This window comes from Lynx rufus, unplaced genomic scaffold (assembly GCF_022079265.1).
Source record: "Lynx rufus isolate CCGP_SWC_20201006 ecotype Redwood Valley unplaced genomic scaffold, mLynRuf1.p SCAF_5, whole genome shotgun sequence".
NCBI lineage: Eukaryota > Metazoa > Chordata > Mammalia > Carnivora > Felidae > Lynx > Lynx rufus.
The window spans coordinates 139,543,210-139,567,364 of NW_025814867.1; the positions used below are offsets into that span (position 1 = coordinate 139,543,210).

Sequence of the window (24,155 nt, forward strand, 5' to 3'; positions counted from 1 at the left end):
AGAGAGAGAAATATTTTAAAAAATTGGCTCACACAGTTATGGAGGCTAGTAAATCCCAATTCTGCATAGTGAGTCAGAAACTCAACCTAAGCAAGAGCCAAAGTTGCAGTTCAAATCCAAACACTGTCCACTGCAGATTCCCAAACTGGTTCCCTGAACTGTGGAGTCAGGGCTATTATGGTGGAAAAGGCCAAGAGGAAACCACTAGAACAGCTTCTACCCAGAAAAGTAGTAAACCAAAACAGTACTGTATTCCTGGAGGGATTGCAGAGATTAGTGCCATCATCAAGGACTTGAAAGATGCAGGGGTGGTGGTTCCCATCACTTCTCCATTCAACCAGTCTATCTGGCCTGTGAAGAAGACAGAAGGAACTAGAGAATGACAGTGGATTATCATAAATTTAACCAAGTGGCACCTCAAATTGCAATTGCTTTAACAGATGTGGTTTCATTGCTTGAAAAAATTAACACATCCCCTGGTACCTGCTATGTAGCTGTTAATCTGGTAAGTGTTTTTTTCCCCATCACTTTTCATAAGAATATGTCTGGAATACAAGAAATTCCTTAGGGTGTTTCTTGTTATTATCATTCCCTGTGTTTAAAGTCAGTGGAAACCTACAATAGCCTAATCCAGGCAGGACTACTAATGAAATAGACCCTTCAGGAACAAAGATTTGGATCACCTCACCAGGTAAAGAACCATGACCAGCTGAGAAGCTTGCTGAGGACAAAAGGCATACAGAATGAATATTGGAAGGAGGTATTTATTAATACCAGATGTGACCACTTACCTACTTACATAAATGAGGACTATAATTATCATGAATATTCTTCCACATTTTGTTATGTTTGTGTGTGAATATGTTTTTAGTAATGAATAGATCTATCTATTTATCTATCTCTTTGTTGTTTTTTTCTCTTAACCCCTTGTAATGTAACTTAAAATGTATTGACTCCATCATGGTACTTAAGTATTGTTAACTTTCTATCATAGTGTTTAGTTTACAGAATACCAAAGAGAAGAGTAAACATCACCCGAAGACTTTTTGTCTTCTTCTGGGGAAAGGGTTAGTTCATTTTCATTTGTACATAGGAGAGCTGTATAATGTTAAGTTGAAGTATGACCTTATTATTGTCTTTATTTATAGAGTAAGTATGGCTTAAGGAAATGCATATGGGAGCCAGGTTGGCAAAGGATGAATTCGCGATGGTTCATTTTTATATGTCAACTTGGCTGGGCCACAGTACCCAGATACATAGTCAAATATATTCTGGATGTTTCTGTGAGGATGTCTTTTTTTTTTTTTAAACCCACATCCAAATTGATCAATCTGAGCAAAATACAGTTAGTAACAAAGAAAAGTAATTTTCATATTTTATAATTTTACAATATTGTTTATCATAGAAAAAGCTTTAATATCTTTTAATAAAATACAACAGCAAATTGTTAGTGTTGCCAGAGATTGCTTGCCTGCCCTTAAAAAAATTAACAATATCTGTTTGCAAACAAAAGCATTGCTAGAATGGAGTCAAACCCTTTGTTCTCTTTTCAGGACCCAGCCCACTGATCTCTTTTCTGTTCAGTGACTAACACATAGTAGGCGCTGAATAAATATTTGTTGACTGATGGTGTGTTCTTTAATCCCTATCATTTATTTCCTGACCCTAAATTGGATCTTGATTCACAGGGGAAAATCCACCACCCTCCACCCCCATTCCTAAGGTAGCCCAGTGTCCTTTCATTGCCTTTGATCCACGACATTGGCCCAGACACACTTGTCTGAGGGGAATGACTGAGGGTTTCCGAGGGTAAAGGAAACATTTAGAGGATAATTGTCCTCTTAATCCCTTTTACCTATTTCAGCCATCCCTGTGGCAACCATTAGTTTGTTCTCTGTATCTGAGACTGTTCTGTTTTTTTAGATTCCTAGGGTTTTGTTTTTTTTAAGCCACTAAGTTTGTGATGATTCCGCACAAAAACAATAGGAAACTAATACAAGCAATAACCCTGGGATAGTTAGAGTCCAACTGTTACCCTGTCTAAGCCTAAGGGATAAGGGAAAAGAGTAGTTAGTGGAACCTCAAGGAAGGAAGCCATGTAGAAAAACATGGACTTAGGTCTATAGATCGAGCAAACTCAAGGCAACCTTGTCAAAATGGAGCCAAGAGACTAAATGCCTGGCCATCGCCCCCACCCTTCCCCCACTTCCCTCCAATCTCCTTCTGAGCTTTCCCAATTGCTGGATCCAAAGGGAGCTATAGGGACAGTGGTTTTGGACCATGTACCATAGGTCAGGAACAAACAGCAGTGTTTAGACGGACAGAGTGTGGAAACAGAAAGATAATCTGACAATATCATGAACCATGGAGACATGAGACATGAGAAGTAAGGTGCCACATGTGCTGAATCAGAAGAAGATGCACATCTCTTCATTGTGAGTCTGGCGTTTATGCCCTGTTACAGTGGATTCTCAACTTTGCTGTGCATCAGAATAATGAGAGGAACTTAAAAAAAAAATCTCCGGATGTCCAGGCCCCCCTCACAAACAACTCAATGTTTCCCAGGGAGCAGCTCCAGAAGCTGTATGCTTACTATTATATTGTCTTCCTAGTGGTCATTTTTCCGGCAAAGCAACTTCATCTTTTCACCTTATGTCTTTAGACTCAATATCTGACTTCACCACCAAAATGTTCTTCATCCTGAGTCAAATAGACAAATCATTTGTCTTAATTCACAGGAACATTTCATCACCTGAACTATGCATTAAAATGCACTGTTGTGAGGGGCGCCTGGGTGGCGCAGTCGGTTAAGCGTCCCACTTCAGCCAGGTCACGATCTCGCGGTCTGTGAGTTCGAGCCCCGCGTCGGGCTCTGGGCTGATGGCTCAGAGCCTGGAGCCTGTTTCCGATTCTGTGTCTCCCTCTCTCTCTGCCCCTCGCCCGTTCATGCTCTGTCTCTCTCTGTCCCAAAAATAAATAAACGTTGAAAAAAAAATTAAAAAAAAAATGGACTGTTGTGCAAAGATTTTCAAGTGAAATCTCTTCTGGTTTCACAATAAATTGAATGGGCCTTGACCTTAACCCAAGCGTGCTTGGCATTATGTTTATCCTGCATATCATTCAGTTTCTCTTAGGGCTTTCTCAAAAGTAAGATGGCTCATATTTGGCCCTCAAGAATGCAGAATCATCTTAACTAAAAATGTGATGCCTCCACGTTAGTTAAATTGTCAAAACAGTGGTGTTTCTTTCTCTATGGCTTCAACTAGATTTAGATTTAACTCATGTTTTCTTGTATGCTCATGAGCTTATACATTTTTTTTAATGTTGCATAAAATGAGCCATTTATTCTGTAACTATGTAATTTTTGTCCTAACTGGAGGAATTTTAAGACTGAGAAAGGAACTAGTAATAATATTCAGGCACAAACCAAGCATTAATCAGGCATGCCCAAGGGCACACTGGGATGTGCGTTCACTCTTGGTCGTCATCACCCAGAGCTAAGGATGCAGGAGGTCAAGGGCAAGGGGTCTGGTGTGCATTCATCACACACATGTTGAGGTCCGGTTTCATATTTAACATGGTTAGGTCTTTGGTTACAGCATCCTCTCTGGCTGCTGCATGAAATTAGATGGGGAGCCTAGTGACAGTGACCTAGGGAAAAGATAATAGTGGTTTGCATTAGGATGATGGTCATGCAGATAGAGAGAAGAGACTAGAAGGACTTTGAAAGTAGAATCTATAGGAATCTGAATCGATTGTATGTAGGCATAAGGACATGTCAAGAAGGGTAGCAACTGAGTGGATGTAGGGCTATTTACTTACACAGGACATTTTGGAGGTATAGCGGGTTATCCACAGCTGGCTTCCCCAAGGGTGACAGCAAGTCTGTGGTCCATTGTGCTCCTGTGAACAGATGATTTTCTGGGGACAAAACTCATTCATGGTAGATATGAATATTTGTGAAGATAACGTATCTGGCCCTGCTTTTCTGCCTGAGTCCTGAACTCCAGAACATTAACTACACAAACCTGCCCTCACCCCACCCTCCAGACCAGGCTGCTTATGCCCTGTGTATTTGTTTGTGCTATGCCTTCTGCAGAAATACCCCTCCTCCTTCATCTTTCCCTCACTTCTACCCCACAATCACTTAAAAATACTCACTATTCCATGTCTAGTACCCCAGCATAGGCATCATCTGGGAGCGATGCAGAGTCTCAGGGCCACTCAAGAGCTGATAAATCAAAATCTACATTGTGATAATATATGCAAGTGATTCATATATACCTTAAAATTTGGAAAGTTTTATAGATAAATCCTGTTCATCCTTAAGTATTCAGTCCAGGGGCTACCTCTTCCAGACAGGCTTTTCTGACACTCCCTTCGCCACCTTCAGTCTGCTGCAAGAACTGTTAGAAAGCCATACATGGTGCCAGCTATGGCTGTGTGCACCATATTCAGGACTGTATCTAGTTCATGAGTCTTTTCCATTAGCTGTGCACCTTGAGGGTCTAAACTTGTTCATCATAGTATCCCCAACTAGTAGTGTCATATCAACACATGCTGTAAATGCATCATCCTTGGGAATCCTCATCTTGCACTATTGTTGGACCACCTGACGGGTGAGACCACCTGGTCCTGAGGGCCTTCAGGTATTGTAGAAGCCAAACTGAAGTCCAAGACAGGTATGCTTTACACCATATTTTGTCCTGTAAAAAAAAAAAACAAAAACAAAGACCAAACAAGATTTTACTGGCTATAAACCTACACCTTGCTGACTTTTTTTCAGGGATTTCATGCAGAGATTTAACTATGACTTTTAAAGTAGTGTCAAACAGTATCCAGGGTAGTTAGAAAACGTCTAAGAGTTGTATTGCCCCCTGCAAAATCTGTCCTCACTATTCCAGATTCATGATGACGACCCCAGTGTCAGCCCCCAGTGCTCTCTTGCAGACAGCTTTCTGTCCCCTCAGCAAAATACTGACCCCTCTCCAAATTCCATTTTTTGCTCAACCAAGGAGATATATGCAGAATATACATCACATCAGGTCCCCCCTCCCCCTGATTCCCCATTTTCCCCACAACAAGGACTAAATCTCTCCCTGGTGTTATACACTGAACCAAACACAGTAGCTGTGCAATTGGCCCTATGCAACCTCCACCATTCTCCTCTATGCTGTGACCTTTGCTCCATGTTCCCTGGCTCCAGAAACCAAGGTCTCAGGGCCTTTATGCTACCACCCTTTCTTTCTCCCTGGAATATTGTGCTCGCTGACATTCTTGGGCTGTCTTCCTCTCATCTGTTAGATCACACCTTAAATGTGACCTCTGATGTTAGTCTATAACCCCCATTATCTCTTCACCTTATTGTAATTGTCTGCATAGTACTTAGTACTATCTATTTGTTTATTTGTTCATTATTATCTCACTTACTCCTTACTAGATTATATGCTCTGTGGGTCCACAGGTCTCATTGGGTTGTTTTTCTATCACTGAATTCCAAGCATCTAGAATAGTGCTGAAAACACTGTGGAAGCTTGTTAGGAATTTATTAAACAAATAGATGTTAATGTATGCAATAACACACACACACACACACACACACACACACACAGTTTCAATCAAATAGAGCCAAATGTGCTAGTCATTGTCCAAATTCATCAAATTTATTCTGTACTCACGACTTTTTGCCCTGTTCTGTCAAAGGGGCATGTGAGCCAGGGACCTGCCCCCTTCCCGGGAACCCTAATAACCCATGGGATCCCTGGACCCTTCGGGACTTCTGTGGGCTATTGGTGGAGCAGCAGAAGCAAAAGGGCCACTTGAGAAAAGCCAGAAGCTGGACTCGAACTTAGTCCAAACTTACATGTTATAAATCATTTTGATCTTTCAATCGACAGAGCTGCCTCCAACTTTCTTAACCTCTTTTCTGATAGAAGAGAATCTCCTTTTGATAGGAGGGTGTGATTCTTTCCAATTCTTTGTTCATGTCTTCTGCCAATTTCTTATAAAAGTTGCATATTTGATGTTTCTACACACATTGAGAAATTTCTTCTCTATTTCTAAGCAGTGTATTTCCTCCTCAACCAATTTTGTGTCAAGTTACATTACATGTTCTTGATGCAGGCAGGATTTGAAGCTTCAGCTTAAGCTTCTGGATCTCACTTTCAAACCGGGACATTTTCAGACTGCATATACTTGCTTGGTTTGAATTTTTTGTTTTTCCTGTAAGCTCTTCATTCATTTGGTTTTCTTCACACAATTGTCTGGATAGTTCTTGTGTTTTGTTTTTTTTTTTTTCTCTTTCAGGACTTTTAAAGGACATATTTAAGATAACATCATCAATGAGACTCTTTAGATCCGCTTCTAACTAACAGACTAGATGGTGGCCATTTTCTGCTTCCCTCTGTTTCTCTACTTCCACGTTTCTGCCATCCGTGTGATTTCTCCCAATATCAGGAAACATCTGGCCTTCAGTATGGTTTCAGCCAGAGATTTTAATTGTCTCGCTTTATCATTCATGACCCGGTTCACTTGTGCATTTGAGTGTTCTGGCATTTCTCCATGTTCCTTCTTTTCCCACACTTTTTCTTCCCTCCCTCTTCCTCTTCCCTCTTGGGCATCTCTGGACTGTGATAAAGATGGGCATTTTTATTCAAATATTTCTTTAGTTTCTTCTGAAGCTTTTCTCCATTGTTCTGTAATGCTTTTACAATGTCATTAGCCATAGTTATTTGGGAAAGTTTACAGGGCTTGCTTTTCTGTCCTTTGTCAAGAAAGTCTATTATGTCATCAGGTGAAACCTTGTTCAGAATTTGAACTTGCAAACACAAAACTTGCAATATTGAAGGGCTTGCTTCCAGCCCAGGTGACTGGAGGGCTTTGGTGACTTCTGTCATTAGTTTATTCTTTTCACTGCCTTTTCCACACACTTCAACTTAAGGAGAACACCCTTTGGCTGGCTCTTTTTTTTTTTTCTAAAGGAGACCTGGGACTTGTCTCAAGCATTCACATGTTATCAGCAGAGCACTTCAAAGCTCCTCCAGGATTGGCTGAAAAAACATCTCAGTGGCAAGCAGTGGATCCTTCATGGCTCTGAAGGGCTCTGCAGTTCTCCTTCCAATGTCCAGTGTCCTATAGGCCACAAGTGACCACATGGAACCCTGTGAAGTATTCAGTCTCTAATGTATAGAAGTGCCCAGCAACCAGGGAAATCCAGTAAGTAGTTGGGCTGGGGGAAGGGGAGGCCAACCAGGTTCTAGAGAGCAGTGCTTCCTAACTTTGTTCAGCTCACTGCATAACTAGAAAGTTATATTACCTATACAATAAACCAGAGGAAGTGGAAAGGGCTGAATGCAGCCTAGAGCTTGGCCATTCTAGGCCCCATCTGGCCTTACAGCAAACCTAGAAGTCCAAAGCAATCCCATGCCATTCCCCCTTCTCTGCACACAAGTCTGTCAGGGCATAGCGGTGGGACCACATCCATGAGTGAGGCCTATTCTCTTGATTTCAAGTTTCCTTTGATTTTGCCTATAAAGTTCCCAAGTATCTCCCTCCTCTGAAGTTTCCTTCCTCCTTTGTGTTTAGTCAAGGTGGTCAGACAGGGGCAGAAGATGAAGGGTATACCCACAGCAATTAATCAGAATCCTGCATTTAAATCATAAGGACTCAGGATAAGTCAATTAGAAATGGCAGGGCCTTAAAATTTCATGAATTTTCTATGGAGTCAGCATGTCCCTGTTTGATCCAAGTGTTCCTAGAAGGGAGTGACTCTGCTTCTGGGCTCTTTCTTTCACAAAGCCCTGCTATTTTTAGCACATCCTCCCAAGGTTGTCCTGAAGACAGTCTCCAGTCCACCAATTCATCTTCAGAAGTATACCTCTACAATCAATTGTATTTTTTTATTCTTTATAATATGTTCCTGAAATAATGATGTGCTTTCAATAGTCCCCTTTTCTTGACTCTAGATTTATGTCTCCAAACCTGAGAAATAGTTGTTTCTGCTCTTGGATGCTTAATATCAACTATGGAAGTGTTATATTGTAAATTACCAGGCAAACAACAGCAAAAAATACCACTTTGTTTTAATTAGGTTTTAATAAAGACTTAACATATTATTTTGTTTTCACTTTCGATGAAAGTAATCAATAGTGCATTAAATTTCTTACAATGACCATGACATTTCAGAAATAGTGACAAGTAGTCATTATGGTTTTCATTTAGTAACAACACAAAAATGCTCTTACCACATATTTTATAGGTACAATCTCATTAGTGTTTGTCAACCCTTCCGATTTTTTTATTCACCAATAGGGTTAGGAAACAATAGATTGTCTACATTTGTCATTCATAAATGTGGACTTTCCATCACCAATAAGAGAAAGGAGACATTATAATTTGAAAATGCCTAAAGTATTTGCCAATAGATATAAAACATGGAGGGAAAGCAGATGTTCAATGAGTAGTCTTTCACTGGGGTAAAGACTACCCTGGGACAGCCATAAGTGATAAAAAATAACAAGGACTCAAAAGGAATAAAACACTATCAAAACATATGAGAAGGAAAGGAGAACGGAAGGAAGGGAGGAAGGGAGGAAGGGAGGAAGGAAAGAAAAGGTAGAGGATCAATTTTGATCTGCAGTGTCCCCAGAACACTTGACAAAGAATAACATGAGTAGTGTGGGAATATAAAAATTATTGGATATAAGACTTCTGAAGTCAGAAAAATGTAACCTAAATTCATCAAATCTTGTTTTTATTTTTTTCTTTTAATTTTTTTATTATGAAATTTATTGTCAAATTGGTTTCTATACAACACCCAGTGCTCATCCCAACAGGTGCCCTCCTCAGTGCCCATCACCCACTTTCCCTTCCCTCCCACCCCCATCAACCCTCAGTTTATTCTCAGTTTTTAAGAGTCTCTTATGGTTTGGCTCCCACCCTCTCTAACTTTTTTTTTTCCTTCCCCTCCCCTGTGGTCTTCTGTTAAGTTTCTCAGGATCCACATAAGAGTGAAAACATATGGTGTCTGTCTTTCTCTGTATGACTTCTTTCACTTAGTATAACACTCTCCAGTTCCATCCACGTTGCTACAACAAGCCTTATTTCATTCTTTCTCATTGCCAAGTAGTATTCCATTGTGTATATAAACCACAATTTCTTTATCCATTCATCAGTTGATGGACATTTAGGCTCTTTCCATAATTTGGCTCTTGTTGAAAGTGCTGCTATAAACATTGGTGTACAAGTGCCCCTATGCATCAGCACTCCTGTATCCCTTGGGCAAATTCCTAGCAGTGCTATTGCTGGGTCATAGGGTAGATCTATTTTTAATTTTTTGAGGAACCTCCACACTGTTTTCCAGAATGGCTGCACCAATTTGCATTCCCACCAACAGTGCAAGAGGCTTCCCGTTTCTCCACATCCTCTCCAGCATCTATAGTCTCCTGATTTGTTCATTTTAGCCACTCTGACTGGTGTGAGATCCTTGTTTTTAATAAAGCGGTAATTTTATTACAGTTTGACTTTGTGGCTTTCATGATATTTGATCACATGAATATCCAAAAACTATTTAACTTTTGATTTATCCACTCTAATATTCAATTACTATTTAACCCGGTCAACTATAAATTTCCTTTAAAAGACCATGACAAAAATATGATGATCAAGCAAAGCTAAATTCACCACTTGTGTGACAGAGAGATTTCTGTCTTCAGATTGCCAATTGTGTTTCAAAAGGGGAAATTTAAGATAGGATATTTGTAAGGTTTGAGGACATGTTTTTGAGTCACTTAGGTAAACTTTTTTAAGGTAGAGAACCAGGATTTGGATTTGGGAAAGTTCACAAGATAATAGTTTAAGACTTGGTGGACATGGTCAGTCAAATGCCCTGTGTGAATTTTGATGAGCAAACTACTACCCTAAAAAAAGCATTCTTTTCCCAGATGAGCAAACTGCTTGCTTGACTAATTTGGTTGGCAAACATTTTCTCAAGTCATGACATTATTTACTGGCTTTCAGCCTGGTGTTCCAACATAAGAACTCACTGTAGCAAATCATTGCTAGATTGACAGGCAGTCTTAGCCCTCCACCTTCATCCAAGTTAGATGTTTGAGTAGCCTCAGTCCAAACTACTTCTCTCAAGCCTCAGCTGTCCTTTCACCTAGGACAATTCATCCAATTTTCAGAGATTTTCAATTTCCCAAGTCATCTTTTCCATGGTGTACTAGATGCCTCCTTTTGGCAAACACCAAAGAAAAAGCAAGTGCGGTTCTCTAGAACAGTGACCCATACATCTCTTATCAACAACGGTTTAGGATTTTTTAAATGGTTCACACTTTGTTTCTTTATGATATTTCCATTACTAAAAGTCTACAACAGTCATTCATAGAGGAGGAACAGTCATTCATAGAGGAGGAAAGGCATGTATGCATGTATGTATGTGCATACATACGTGTGTGCCTGTGTGCATGTATTTCTAGTTTATATGGAAAGGTTGCATTTTTCAAACTTACATACTGGAAAAATATATATACAGCCCCATAATGTGAAATTTTATAATTTACTATTTGATTTGTCCTGAACAATTTGTGTTATCCAAAAAAAAAATGATTTTGGCTACCTTACAAGAAATTCCATGTGCTTTTTAGATTCCAACAGAGGTGAGATAAATCATATACACTTATCTGGCGTCTGATGTGCTGCTTCAGAAAAAAAAATGCTAAATATATCTTTCCTTTAGATTCACATAATTTTCCTTTTGGATGCATGCCATTAAAAAAAGGTAAGTAAAAACAGAGTATACTTGATGAAGGCAGAATATGGTGCAAGCTACCAATGTGGAAGGCATTGAGTGAAATCTAATTTGAAAATGTAAAATCAGAGTAAGAGCCAAGAAAAGATCATTTTCATTTCTTCATATGCCCAGCAAGTTCATGATTGTGACTTTATTGAATATTTGATGCATCAACCTCACTATTTACCATAGAATATTTTCAAAGCAGCTACAATATCTAAAGTTGCAAAGCATCACATAAATATATGTCAAGAAGCCCTGGACACCATGATGAGCATAAAACAAAAATTTACCATAGAGATTCTTCACTCTGACTAACCCTATTTGAAATGTTGAACAAGGCATCTAGTGTTTAATTACAGATCTCTAAGACTTGCTTGTAACACGTAGGCACATTAATATTCTTATATATTCAAAAAGATAGTTTGCACAGAAAAGCTTTGTGAAATCTTTCTTTTTTTCCCAATTTTTAAAAAAGTTTATTTGTTTTGAGAGAGAGAGAGAGAGAGAATCCCAAGCAGGCCTCGCACTGACAGCACAGAGCCCAACGCATGCCTTGAACCCAAGAACTGTGAGATCATCACCTGAGCCGAAACCAAGAGTTGGAGGCTTAAACAACTGAGCCACCCAGATGCCCATTTGAAGTCTTCTCAGATTATATTCACATCCACGTAATAAGTCCTTTACTTTAGATTATTTTAACATTTATCAATTTGGGCCAAAACCTCTATAATATACTTACTGATGAATTGTCTTAAGGTTATTTTCCTATATTTCTCATGTTGTGTTTGTGTTTCTCCAGTTAGCTTCAAACTTCCTCCAGAGCTGGAAGAATGTCTTTTGTGGCCCATTTTTCCTCTACACTGAGTATTATATGCCCATTTTATGAGTCACTCCTAAAGGACCAACTTTTCCCTTAAAAATCCTGAGAAAGTGAGTTCATAGATTGGCATTTTACACTTTTCAAGAAGCATCCTAAACACCTCGCAGCCTTGTTATAGAGCACCTCTCGGGGTTCCCGACACAGAAACATTATCATAAATCAACGCCGCAGATGTCATGGACACATAGGTGTCTACCACAATTTTATGCAGCCTGGAAAATGGAGAAAAATAAGGAAAGAGTAATAATTCTTGTGACTCTAAGGTCTGAAATTTAAAGGGTTCTGCCTTATTCTAAGATTATGTTCATTAAGGGCTGATCTTAAGGGTCACTCACCAGTATAGTTTAGCAGCTGATGTCTGTTCTGACTGGTCAAGTAGTACAAGCACCATACCAGTAGCTTAGTATTTTGAATGTAACCCAGAGAATGAATTATGCTTTTATCCATTAAACCATTTTATCCATTCTTTCTTTTATGAAACAATGGCAATATTGGAGTTCATTTTCTCTTGTTTTTTTTTTTTTTTCTTGAATATGGACTTAGTCGAAAAACATCGACTTCCCTTTCTTAGTCCTCTTTCTCTGTAGCATAAAAATAATTTTATAAACCAATGAAGTCTGAAGGCCTGGGAGCCATACGAAACTACTTATTTCACCTCTCTAACACTCCTTCTTCACAAAAGTAATGTGTTTATGGCCTCGCTTACAAACTTTTAGCACACAGCTCAGTTTTCATGCTTGCATATTGTGTCCAAGAAGCTGGATGGAAACAAAAGGTTTCAAACTCAATTTCTTTGCAAAATCCTAGATGTCTGGAATTTGGCATAGGCATCGTGCACTAGAACATGATGAAAATAAGCCCAGCTCCTACAAATAAAACTCTGTCTATAACTTTACACTTTATGCAGCTTCCACGCACCGTACTGCAAATGCGATATAAAAAATTCCAGGTAGTGAAGTTTTGTTGAAGTATATGTTGATTTCTGCCTTCAGATATTTATAAGCATAGCTGTGCTGGTATTATTAAGATAAAATATATTTATTATCAGGGAATACAAATTTTAGAATCAAAACATCTTAAAGTCATCTAGCCTAACCACGTTAAGTTCAACCATTATGCCTATATTTGCTTCCCCGGCCACCTTATTCCTGCACACATAATACTAAAATGTCCACCACCTCATATGGCTTCCCGTTACTGCTAAGGAAGCACCCAGTGTCCTAAAACACTGACTGAAATGAACCTGAATCTTCATCTATCAGCAACATCTTGATCTCCACTTAGTCTTTACAGATACACAGACTGTATAGTTCTTTCCCACAAACATAAGAGCATTTGAAGTATCTGGAATATTAGCAGATGTCTGTAAAGGTTAAAGTCTTTTAGAACATCTTACACCAAGAATTGCAAGCCCTTGCCCTAAAGTTCGTTTCTTTCCTAAACCCCAAGCTGGGGAACATGCTTTCTTGGAGTGGTTTAAACCTTCCATTTTCCTTGCAAAATTCCCAACCACAGACTTGCTTGTTCTCAGGTCATATATTTCTGAGAAGTGAGACAATCACCTGCCTTGCCTCATACATCATATTCTTGTTTGTTGGTTCCTTTTAACTCATGACAAAACACAACTGCCTGTAACACGTAAATCTTCTGCTAACTGCCAAAAGATAGGGGAATCTCACTTGCAGGATACTTCAAACACTTTAGTTTTTTTTGTTTTGCCTCATTTCTGTTTCTGTTATTGTCTTAGCAGCTTTAATGAGATTTAATTGACATATGACCTTGTATAAGTTTAAAATGTACAATGTGTTGATTTGATGCATTTATATAAACCGTTTAGTTTTTATTTCATTTTGTTTTCCTTCTCTTATTGCTCTCCATTTTTCTCTTACTATCCATACTGAGATAGCACTCATTTTTGGATACCATGATATCTGGAAGGGAAAGTTACATCATCCTAACTGGAGCATTTCTATCTAAAGGCATGTCTTTAACAGAAGGCCTCCTTCTTTGCTAAACTTATCCTCATTTCTTTACCCTGAATAGGTGGTTTTATTAGGGAAAAGTTGTAGGTCATGGACACATTTTCACTGACTTGTTTGTCCTTTGCCCCATTTTTAGAAATGTTGTTCAATTTTAAATGCAAGATTCTCAGTGTATGTGTGATAGTTAATTTTATATGTCAACTTAGCCAGGTTATGAAGCCCAGTTGTTGCAAAATACCAGTCTCCATATTGTTGTGAAGGTAATTTTTAGATATGATTAAACTTTGGGTAAAGAATATTACCCTCTGCAATGCAGTGAGCCTCGTCCAGTCAGTTGATGGCCTTAAGAGCAAAGACTGAGATTTTCAGAAGAAAAAATTGTCCTCCAAATTAAATTGCAATGTAGAAACTCTGCCTGACTTTCTAGCCAGGCAGGATATGGATGGATGGATGGATAGATAGATAGATAGATGATAGATAGTTGGCTCTGTTTCTCTTGAGAACATAGACAAATACAGTGTATGAATATATATATATATTTTTATGTATGTGTATGTGTAGATAGATAGATGGATGATAGATGATAGATAGATAGATAGATAGATAGATAGACAGAGCCTGCTATACAGGTAAGCAATTCAGGCTTAAGCATACTACTTTTTAAGTTAGTTAAACTAATTACTATATACCCATAGTTCAGCATTTAAAAATACAAGAAAACATGTACCAAAAAAGCACACAATCCCTTCCCTTTCCAAACTTCTCAGCCTTTCATTTCCCCTTCCTAGGTTAACTATTATGACCAGTTGCCTATGTATCCTTTCAAAGGTAGCCTTTGTATAATCACATATATGTTTTCCCCCCACATAGTAATACATTATACAAACTGTTCTGCACCTTTCTTCTTCTTGTTAATATTTCATGAAGATGCTTCCATGTAAGTACATATAGAAGGATCTCATTTTTTCATAATTTATCACCATAATTTTAACTATGGGAATTCATTTAGGATATTTCTAATTCATTGCTATGTAAAACAACAGTGAAATCACATTATTCTAAAAACTCTCTTTATGTGTATTAAAGTTATAGTTTACCTGTACAATATAATACTAGATGTGGAATGTCCTTTTTTTTAAATTTGTGAAGGAATGCTATGTTGATAGTTATATGACAAACTTTTTTATGTGATTAATATATCCTGGTACCATTCTGATATTTAAATAACATTTATTACTATTTGGTGTTTGCTGTCCTATATCAGTATAGGATATTTTTTTTATCTTGGTCAAGCAATTAATTTGGAAATTGGTGATTCCTGATAGTGTCATAATTCCCAATTTGTTATTAAGGGAGTAAGCCATTGAAAAACCTTTAAAACAGGGGTGTCTGGGTGGCTAAGTCAGTTAAGTGTCTGACTCTTGGTTTCAGCTCAGGATAAGATCTCAGTTTGTGAACTTGAGCCCCATATCAGGCTCTTTGCTGACAGTGCAGATCCTGCTTGGATTCTCTATCTGTCTCTACCTCTGCCCCTCCCCAACTCGTTCTCTCTCTCTCTCTCTCTCTACCTCTCTCTCTCTCTCTCTTTCTCTCAAAGTAGATAAATAAACTTAAAAAATCATTTTAAAAAAAAAAGCCTTTAAAACAATAAGTGCACTATCCCAAGTTGGACTATTGATGTCACCATGAGAGGTTAGCGGTAGTAGGATTGTAGCAATCGTGGCACTTAGGTAAAGCTCAGGGGCATGATTAGAGATATACATAGGGAGAGCTCACAGCTACATCAAGGAAGGGTGGGTGAAAATGTTAGCCTTTGTGAAAATATTTTGAGTTGTTAAATCAAATTTCATATGAGATCTCAAGCAATTGCAAGAAAAAACAGAGCTGCAGTCTCTAAGAATAGATTCCTTCGGTGTCTTGATTTCCATAAAATTCTAAGAGGAGGAGATAGAAAGGTGTTTGATTTTGGTTTTGTTTTACTTCCAGCCATTGTCCCTTGTCTCTTCTCCTGCCTTCTCTTAGTAACCAGAGCTTCTGCCAATCCTTCTGCTTCTAAGGAGTTTCTTTTTATTTTGTCAATTTGAAGAGAGAGAGATCACTGTACTTCTTGTACTGATGATGACTACACTTCATGGCAGTTTCACTTTATATTCACTCATCCAAGATGAAACTCTGGTAGTAGTTTCAGACCCTTTAGCCGTCATCAGACCTGCAGGGTGATGTAGGGGAAGGGGAGCCATGTCCTGTTGTGAATTTTTTCCTCAGGCTTTCCCTTCAATCCACCAACAGCCCAGTTCATTTCATTTCCCAAATAGCTCTCAACTATGTCCACCCCCTTTCATTTCCACTCCTTTCTATGTACCACCTTGGAGTTGTCTTCTCTCTTTCTCCTTGCTGATGAATCTCCCTAAGTCCATACTGTCCTTCTACTGAAAGCTCTCTGGTGACATCCTTGTACCTTGAGAATAAAGATTAAAAGCCTTTCCCAGGAGGAAGGGGGCTCGAGCCCATCCCAATCCCCAGCACCACCACCTGGTTGCTCTGGTCAATGCTGTGACACTGAGGCAAGATGGTCATATAGCTCTTTTTTAGGACAATTCATTACCTACCAGGAGTGTCTCCAACTATGGGCATCTCTCCCTGCCCCCTGGGGTTGGCTGTTTAAGTCACAAAAAGCTGCACCCAACCTCATTTGGCGTCTTTCCTCTCAAGTGTCCATGATGTAGGGCCCTGAGGAAGTGAAGGCCTTGAGGTCAGGCCTGTCCCAGTCCTGCTCTGCTAAGGATAAGCAGAATTTGCTTTCTGACTGCACAATTCACGCTGGGGTTGCAGGCATTCATTTCATCTACACTAGAGAAGGCAGGCAGAGTGGCGAGGCTTTTGTTGGACTTGAATCAGAAACCGATGTATAAGTGGCCCTTAAAAAAGACAGAAAAAGCATGGGCACCGGTACATTGAGGTGTTTAAGTTACACGGAACTGAGGTGGATTAGGTCTTGAAGCCACTGATGGCTTTGTGTGGCCCGAGGACTCCCATTTGGATGACGAAGGGAGAAATTGTTCTGTTCTTATGGTTGGAATTGTGGACCACCTTGCCTGTGGACCCCAAGGGCAAGATTATAGGGGAGGTCTTTGTGTAGTTTCCCTCACAGGAGTTAGCTGAGAAGGGCCTAGAAAAGCACAAGGAGAGAATAGGGCACAGGTATATTGAAGTGTTCAAGAGCAATCAGGAGGAAGCTAGGTCGTACTCAGGTCCCCCTCTGAAGTTCATGTCTCAAGAGTGGCGGGGGCTTTATGATCACCCTGGCATAGCCAACAGGCATATTGGCATCATCAAGCAAGCGGATCTACGGAGGATGAGGTCTGGTGTTCATAGTGCAAGCTATGGGGGCTCTGAGGACTACCGGGTCCTCAGTGATGGCTACAGCTTCACCACTGATCTGTTGGGGAGAGACCTCAATTACTGTCTCTCAGGCAGGTGTGACCACAGATCGGAGGTGGCGATTTCACTGCCCAGAGTACCACTGTACACTGAGTCCGCATGAGAGGGTGGCCATACGATGACACAGAGAATGACATTTATGACTTCTCTCCACTTAACCCTGTGAGAGTCCATATTGACAGTGGCTCTGATTGAAGAGTAAGGGGCGGAGCCCACATGGAGTTTGCCACTCACGAAGAAGTTGTGGCAGCCATGTCCAAAGACGGGACCAACACGCAACGTGGATACGTAGAACCTTTCCAGATTTCTGCAACTGGGGCCAGCAAGGGGTGTGTAGCAACCAGATGATGCAAGGCATGGGAGTGGCCACCCAGTCCACTCCCAGAGGCCTCGAGAGTCAGTCTGTGAGTGGCTGTTACGGGGCTGACTGTAGAGGCCAGAGCGGCATGGGTGGATATGACTAGTTTCGTAGGAGCATTTGAGTTATTGCGATCAAATTTTCACAGGCAGCCAACAAGCAGCGAAAAGCAATTATTACTCTAGAGGAAGCTGTGGGACCCATTTTGCACCATGAGTTTTGTGTAATCTGCATTAAAAAATCACCTCTTCAGTGTTTTCTCATGCAGACTTTCTTATCACATTATCATGTGATAATGAGTAAAAACTAAACTACTTTCAGCTTTTCTCAATTAACATTTTCGTAGTACACTTCAGAGTGATGTTATCTAAGTTAAAGTAGTTTTAAGTACATTACATGGATCTTTTATATCACATGACATGAACACACTGAGAGGCATACTTTTTTGGAAAACTCAAGGTGCCAGATCCCTAATTCAAAGAGGAGTTTTTTTCATGTTTGTTCATTATAGTTCATTTTTATTTAAAATCTTTTCAGTTTAAATTTCAGTTTTTTAAAATAAGTTAGTGGGTTTTTTTAATTATTTATTTATTTTGAGAGAGAGAGAGGCAGAGAGAGGGAGGGAGAGAGAATCTGACAGCGCAGAGCCCGATGTGGGACCCAAACCCATGAAACATGAAATCATGACCTGAGCCAAAGTTGGAAGCCAAACCGACTGAGCCACCCAGGTGCCCCCAAGAATAAGTTAATTTTGAAAACAGAGACACATTGCTAATACTGTAGGACTTAGTGAGGCCTTGACTTAAAACTTTTTTTTGTAGTTTGATTTCCTTTTGGGTGTATTTTGCTAAGTGAAACTTGTTAAATTTTTTTAACTAATTTTTTTTTCTTAAAATAAATATTTTCTTCACACACACAAAAAGACTAAACTAAGTAATAAAATAAAGCCTAAACTAAACTCTTAAGTATGATCTTCAAAACTGAATAATTTAGCCACTGACAAATTCTTCAGCCTCATATGGAACTCTCTCTCTCTCTCTCTCTCTGTCGATTCCCAAATCTCAAGGCTTCTTTTACCCTGTCTTGCTACTTTGAACACAAATCTATAATAAGGTAGTCAGTAAAAATGGCTGAATAAAGACTTCCAAAATTATTTCTCATCTATAAAAGAAACGACAAAACTCACAAAGATTTTCAGAATTTACTTTTTCAAAACTCTGGAAATTAAGAAGATACTTGTAGTAATCCAAGATACATGTGAGTGTTTATTCAAGAAAAGTAACTGAATCTTAGTCAGAACGGCAAGCCATATAGTGATTTAATTTGCCCTAGTTGAGTCCCTAGGTCTCCAGTTCTGAGATAGGCTTGAAAATCAAAGCACAGAAACATGATCAAAATCTACAGCCTTATTAGCCACTGGAGATTGGATGGGAATGGGATTGGAGCTCCTTCAATATCTCATTTCCCAAGAATGATTATTTAACCTGTCCAGTCATTCCCTAGAAGAACCCCTTTGCAAGGCTATCTTTAACTAACCTGACTCTGAGCTCCCTGCATGAAAAGTTTTTGCCCCAGTGCATTTGTTTTTGAATTGTAAATCTTTTCTCTTCTACCTCATTTAAGGTACATAAAGAAATGAGTATAAATCTGTGTTGGTGGGCACGTGGTGTATAATAATGGGATTTATATGACAACAGCAGTACAAAGGATAGGAGAGGGAAATGAGTTATATAAGAGTAAAATTTTTGTAGATAATTGAAATTAAGTTAGTATTAAACCTAACTAGATTGTTAAAAATTAAGCTGTTAACTTGACTCGCCAGCGCAAACACTAGGAAAATAAAAAAGAAATATATAAAAAACACTTACAACTACATGGTAAACAACCCAGATAAAAATGGGCAAATTATTTCAATAGATTTCCCTAAAAAAAAATACACAAATGGCAAATAGGAAGCCTGGGTGGCTCAGTCGGTTAAGCGACTGACTTTGGCTCAGGTCATGATCTCTCAGCTTGTGGGTTTGAACCCCACAACAGGCTCTGTGCTGACAGTTCAGAGCCTGGGGCCTGCTTTGGATTCTGTCTCTCTCTCTCTCTCTCTCTCTCTCTCTCTCTCTCTGCCCTTCCCCCCACTCATGCTCTGTCTCTCAAAAATGAATAACATTTAAAAAATATTTTTTAAAAATAATTAAAATTCACTGTCACCTGTAATAGATACTATTTAAAATCATTTCATTTGATCAAATAGAATTCAGATACATAATCGCAGGCTTCTGAAATGGATGCTCTTTTCAAGGAGAAAACAATAGACTACAGAGTCTGAGTTTTTAGTGAACAATGTTAATAGATGTACAGTGAATATAACAAATGCAAACAAGGCAAAATTATATCTTTTAGACTTGAAATATGAAAATTTCTATAAATAAAAAGATATTGTTGAAACAATTGAAAAGTACAAATGTCTTGTTTAATAATTTTTAATGACCATTTGCTGAATGAAAGCCCATGCTATTTGTATTTTAGAAAAGGCAAATGTAATAAGTACATTGACATTATTTTGTAAGCTGGAATCTCATCCATTCATACAGCTTAGAAGATTTTGGTAAAATCTGGAAAACGATGCAGCGAGGAGATAGTTTTTGAAAATTAATTGGGCAGAGAATCATCAAAGAAAGTCAAAAATGAGAATCTTCTTACCACCTAGTTATGAACTGGGTGAAACTATCTGAACCAAAGTGAAAAGGAAAAAATGATATCAAGAAAAGAACCTAAGCTTCTCTTTTTTTACCCCATTACTGTCTCCTTTCCTCTTTATGCAGACTCTAGGAGTATTCTGCATGTGCAAACCAGGCTTCAGGAAAAGCAAAAGAACCTAAGACAGATGAAAGTAGTCTAGGTACAAGAAATTTAACTGTTCCAGGGCACCAGGGAGGCTCAGTTTGTTAAGCATCAGACTTTTGTTCAGGTCATGACCTTGCTTGAGGTCAGCCCTGCATGAGGCTTGCTGCTATCAGCCCAGAGCCCACTTGGGATCCTCTGTCCCCTTCTCTGCCCCTCCCCGGCTCATGCTCTCTCTCTCTCTGTAAAATAAATAAACCATTGAGAAAAAAGAAAGAAAGAAAGAAAGAAAGAAAGAAAGAAAGAAAGAAAGAAAGAAAGAAAGAGAAAGAAAAAAGGAAGGAAAGAAGGAAGGAAGGAAGGAAGGAAGGAAGGAAGGAAGGAAGGAAAAGAAAAAGAAAGAAAAAGAAAATATTTGTCCCTGCAAGAGTGAAGGTTTGTACCACGGCTTCCAAGGGTTCCTATGACAAGTTTCTGAACATTGGAAGGTACTAACTAGGACATATCCCACATCCATCAGTAAAGGACACTCAAAAGACAAATCATTCTTCTTCACTAATGAACTTCTGGGCAATCTGAAGACAAGTGCTTATCCCCATCCCCAAATTTGCGAAGGTTAGTGTAAACTTTCCCCAAAGGAATCAATGAAAACAGATTCTGGTTCTGTGTATTAAGTGGGCTAAGGAACTGGGTTGTCAGACATCTAAGGTCACATGTTTTTCTGACATTTTTTGAAAGGAATTTAAACAGTAAAGTTTAAATTAAAGTTAAATTAAAGTTAAATTCACCTTCCACTAAGGTGAAAAGGCATTTGACATCACTGAAAAATTGGCTTTTCCAGTTTCATGTAGCATGCATTCACTTTTGTTATGATATAAAAATTTCTGCTTTTTGGTCGGCTTTTTATAACTTTGTCAAGACTATAAAGACAGAAGTAGACTGCCTGGTTCTGTATGGTCTCTACATATCATATACTAAAATGTTGGGAAATTCACAAATTCATTAAAAAGCTATCATTTCTAGCAGTGATAGTAAGTAGTTTGCGCCTCGTAAAGAAAAACACAGTCTCCATCTTCAGAGGGTTTGCAATCTAGTGGTGAACCTAGAATATATACGTCAAAAAATAAGGCATTGACATCATTAGTAACAAGTCAGACTGATAACATAGGCCCTTAATATAATGCGATGAGAAAAACAGCTCACCCTTGTGTTTTGCTTCCCCAAAATCCATACCCTTGGTTTAAAAACATTAGACAAATTCCAACTGAGGGTCATTCTACAAAATAACTGATGAACCCTTCTCAAAACTGCCAAGGTCAGAAACAAGGAAAGTCTGAGCAATTGTCACAGCCAAGAGGAAGCTGAAGAGAACTGACAATTAAATATGATGAGATGTCCTTGCAGAACCCTGGAAGAGGAAAAGTATACTAAGTAAAAACTAAGGTAATCCGAATAAGACATGGACTTTGGTTAATAATAATATGTCACTGTCAGTTCTTTAGTTATAGCAAATGTTCCGTGGGTAAGGTAAGACGTTAACAATCATGAAAACTAGGCATAGGGTATATGGGAACTATGTACCATCTTCAAACCTTTTCTGTAAATCTAAAACCAGTCTAAAATTTAAAAAAAAAAAAAGCTTAAAACCATAAAGCAAAGGAAGACATGTATCCTATAAGAAAAACTCAAACCCATAAATTTATGTGTAGCTTTAACCTAGACTTGGATTAATCAGATATTAACTGGGGTTGCTGCTGCTTGAAATTCATCTTTAAAATCATCTCCATTAACCAAACCCACTTTTTGCGAGAAATCTAGCATTCTCCCAAGATTTCTCAACATTTCCAGGCAGCTTAAGTACATCCAGTCATTTCTAGTTGTAAAAACCTCTTCTGATGAATTATTGATCTTGTTTTGGCTTCTCACCTGTGACTAATTTCTTCTCTCCTTTCTGCTGAAGAATTCACATATCTCCTCCTTCACAAATACCATTAAAACCCAAAAGTCATAGACTTACACCCTGTCACATACTTCCCCACCTCCCACCCAAAAGCTCAGCAGCTGCTGGTAGGTAGTTTGGATAAATAGAGATTTTTTTTATTTGTCTTAACTGTTTCAATAGAGGAACCCCTGAAGTAAAAAGCCTATGGCATTAAATTCACAATGTTGACATAGTACAGGTAAGCAACAATGAAAGTACACAAATGGTCTCTTCTTGCTCTCTGGATATAGAAGGTCATGAAGTTTCATGTCAGTAAATCACTATAACATGGAGACCAAACCAAATATGAGTGCAGTTGCTTTTCTGTAACACCCCACCACCACTACCAACAGCAATCACTTCCTATTAATTGGGGTCCTGGTGGGAGGTGAGTCTTCCCAGCAGTGTTTACCTGAAAAGACTTTAATAAAGAGACAAGTTAGAGGTTTGAGAACCAAAAATGGAGACAGCAAGAGTCAGAGGTCAGCAAAACAGGGAAGCCATTGCCACCCTAAGCCTGAAGGGGCAAAGGAAGGAAGCAGTGCTATCACATCCAAATGCTTTCAGTGATATCAGGGCTTCCCAGAATCCTGGGCAGAAGAGGGAAGGGGGAAGGGAAGGACGCTGCTGTCTCTCTCTCTCCTTCTGGCACCCCCTTTCCTGCAAGTGCTTTCCCCTGACCAAGACCAACTGGAAACAGAAAAATAGACTCTACATGAACCATTCTTCTATGGCACAGAACAAGAATAGAGGAGCAGAGGATGGAAAAGAAGCAGCACATGGCCTTACCGTAAATACCAAAAGCATTGGGTTATATCAGGCTTTATTAAAAATTACTCTTCTTCCTAAGACTGTATGTCATACCTCCCTATTCATCCAACTTGTTCCCTCTTACATCATTATTTGGAAAAAAAATTAGCTTTCCACTCTCTGCTTGCCTCTAGGCTTCCACTGCCTTCTGCACCACCAAAGACTAATCATTGATGGTTCTACTGTGTAGGCCGTCTCTTCAGGTCCTCTTCATAACTGTAACATTGGAATTTCCAACTTTCTTATTGCAATCTAAACTCTGAGAAAGGAAGGAAAGAGTAAGAAAAAAGAAAGAAAAGAAAAGAAAAGAAAAGAAAAGAAAAGAAAAGAAAAGAAAAGAAAAGAAAAGAAAAGAAAGAAAAGAAAAAAGAAAAAACAGAAAACTCACTCCCTATCCATTGGAACATATAAATGACTGCCATCAATTTTAGTTGTAAATATTTTTCTCCATTATATTGTCTAATGGAGAAAATTGAGCAAAAGCATGAGGAGGCAGATACCTGTGCAAATGTACTCTAAAGTTAACAATTGATGATAAATTGGTATTTTTAAATTAAAGAAAAATAGATGAATGAAAAATGAACATCCACTTTTCTTTTTTTAAGTTTCTTTATTATTGAGAGACAGAGAGAGACAGAGCCTGAGCAGGGGAGAGGCAGAGAGAGGAGGAGACACAGAATCAGAAGCAGGCTCCAGGTTCTGAGCTGTCAGCACAGAGCCCGTCGCAGGGCTTGAACTCACAAACTGTGAGATCATGACCTGAGCCAAAGTCAGACGTTTAACCGACTGAGCCACCCAGGCGCCCCTGAACATCCACTTTTGATAGAAAATTGCTGATGAGTTGAATGAGCAAAGCAACCTGGATCTCTCATCAAAAGGAGCTTACTAATACTTACCTGGCAGGGGAGATACCATGATCACAAAAGGAACTTACTACTTGGTGTCCCTATTTCCACTGAGAAGGTTCTAAAGGATCATAGTAAATAATGTGCTACCATGTGATTCCTAGCCCCTTACCTTTTTTTTTTTTTTTAAGTGAGATTATTAGTTTGGGCAATATTAACTGTTGA

General features: G+C 38.9%; 1 pseudogene; it reads left to right on the top strand.

Annotated features, from left to right (window-relative positions):
• Window positions 1-379: 379 nt before the first annotated feature.
• Window positions 380-17,562, top strand: LOC124527288 (heterogeneous nuclear ribonucleoprotein F-like; annotated as a pseudogene).
• The last annotated feature ends 6,593 nt before the right edge of the window (window positions 17,563-24,155 follow it).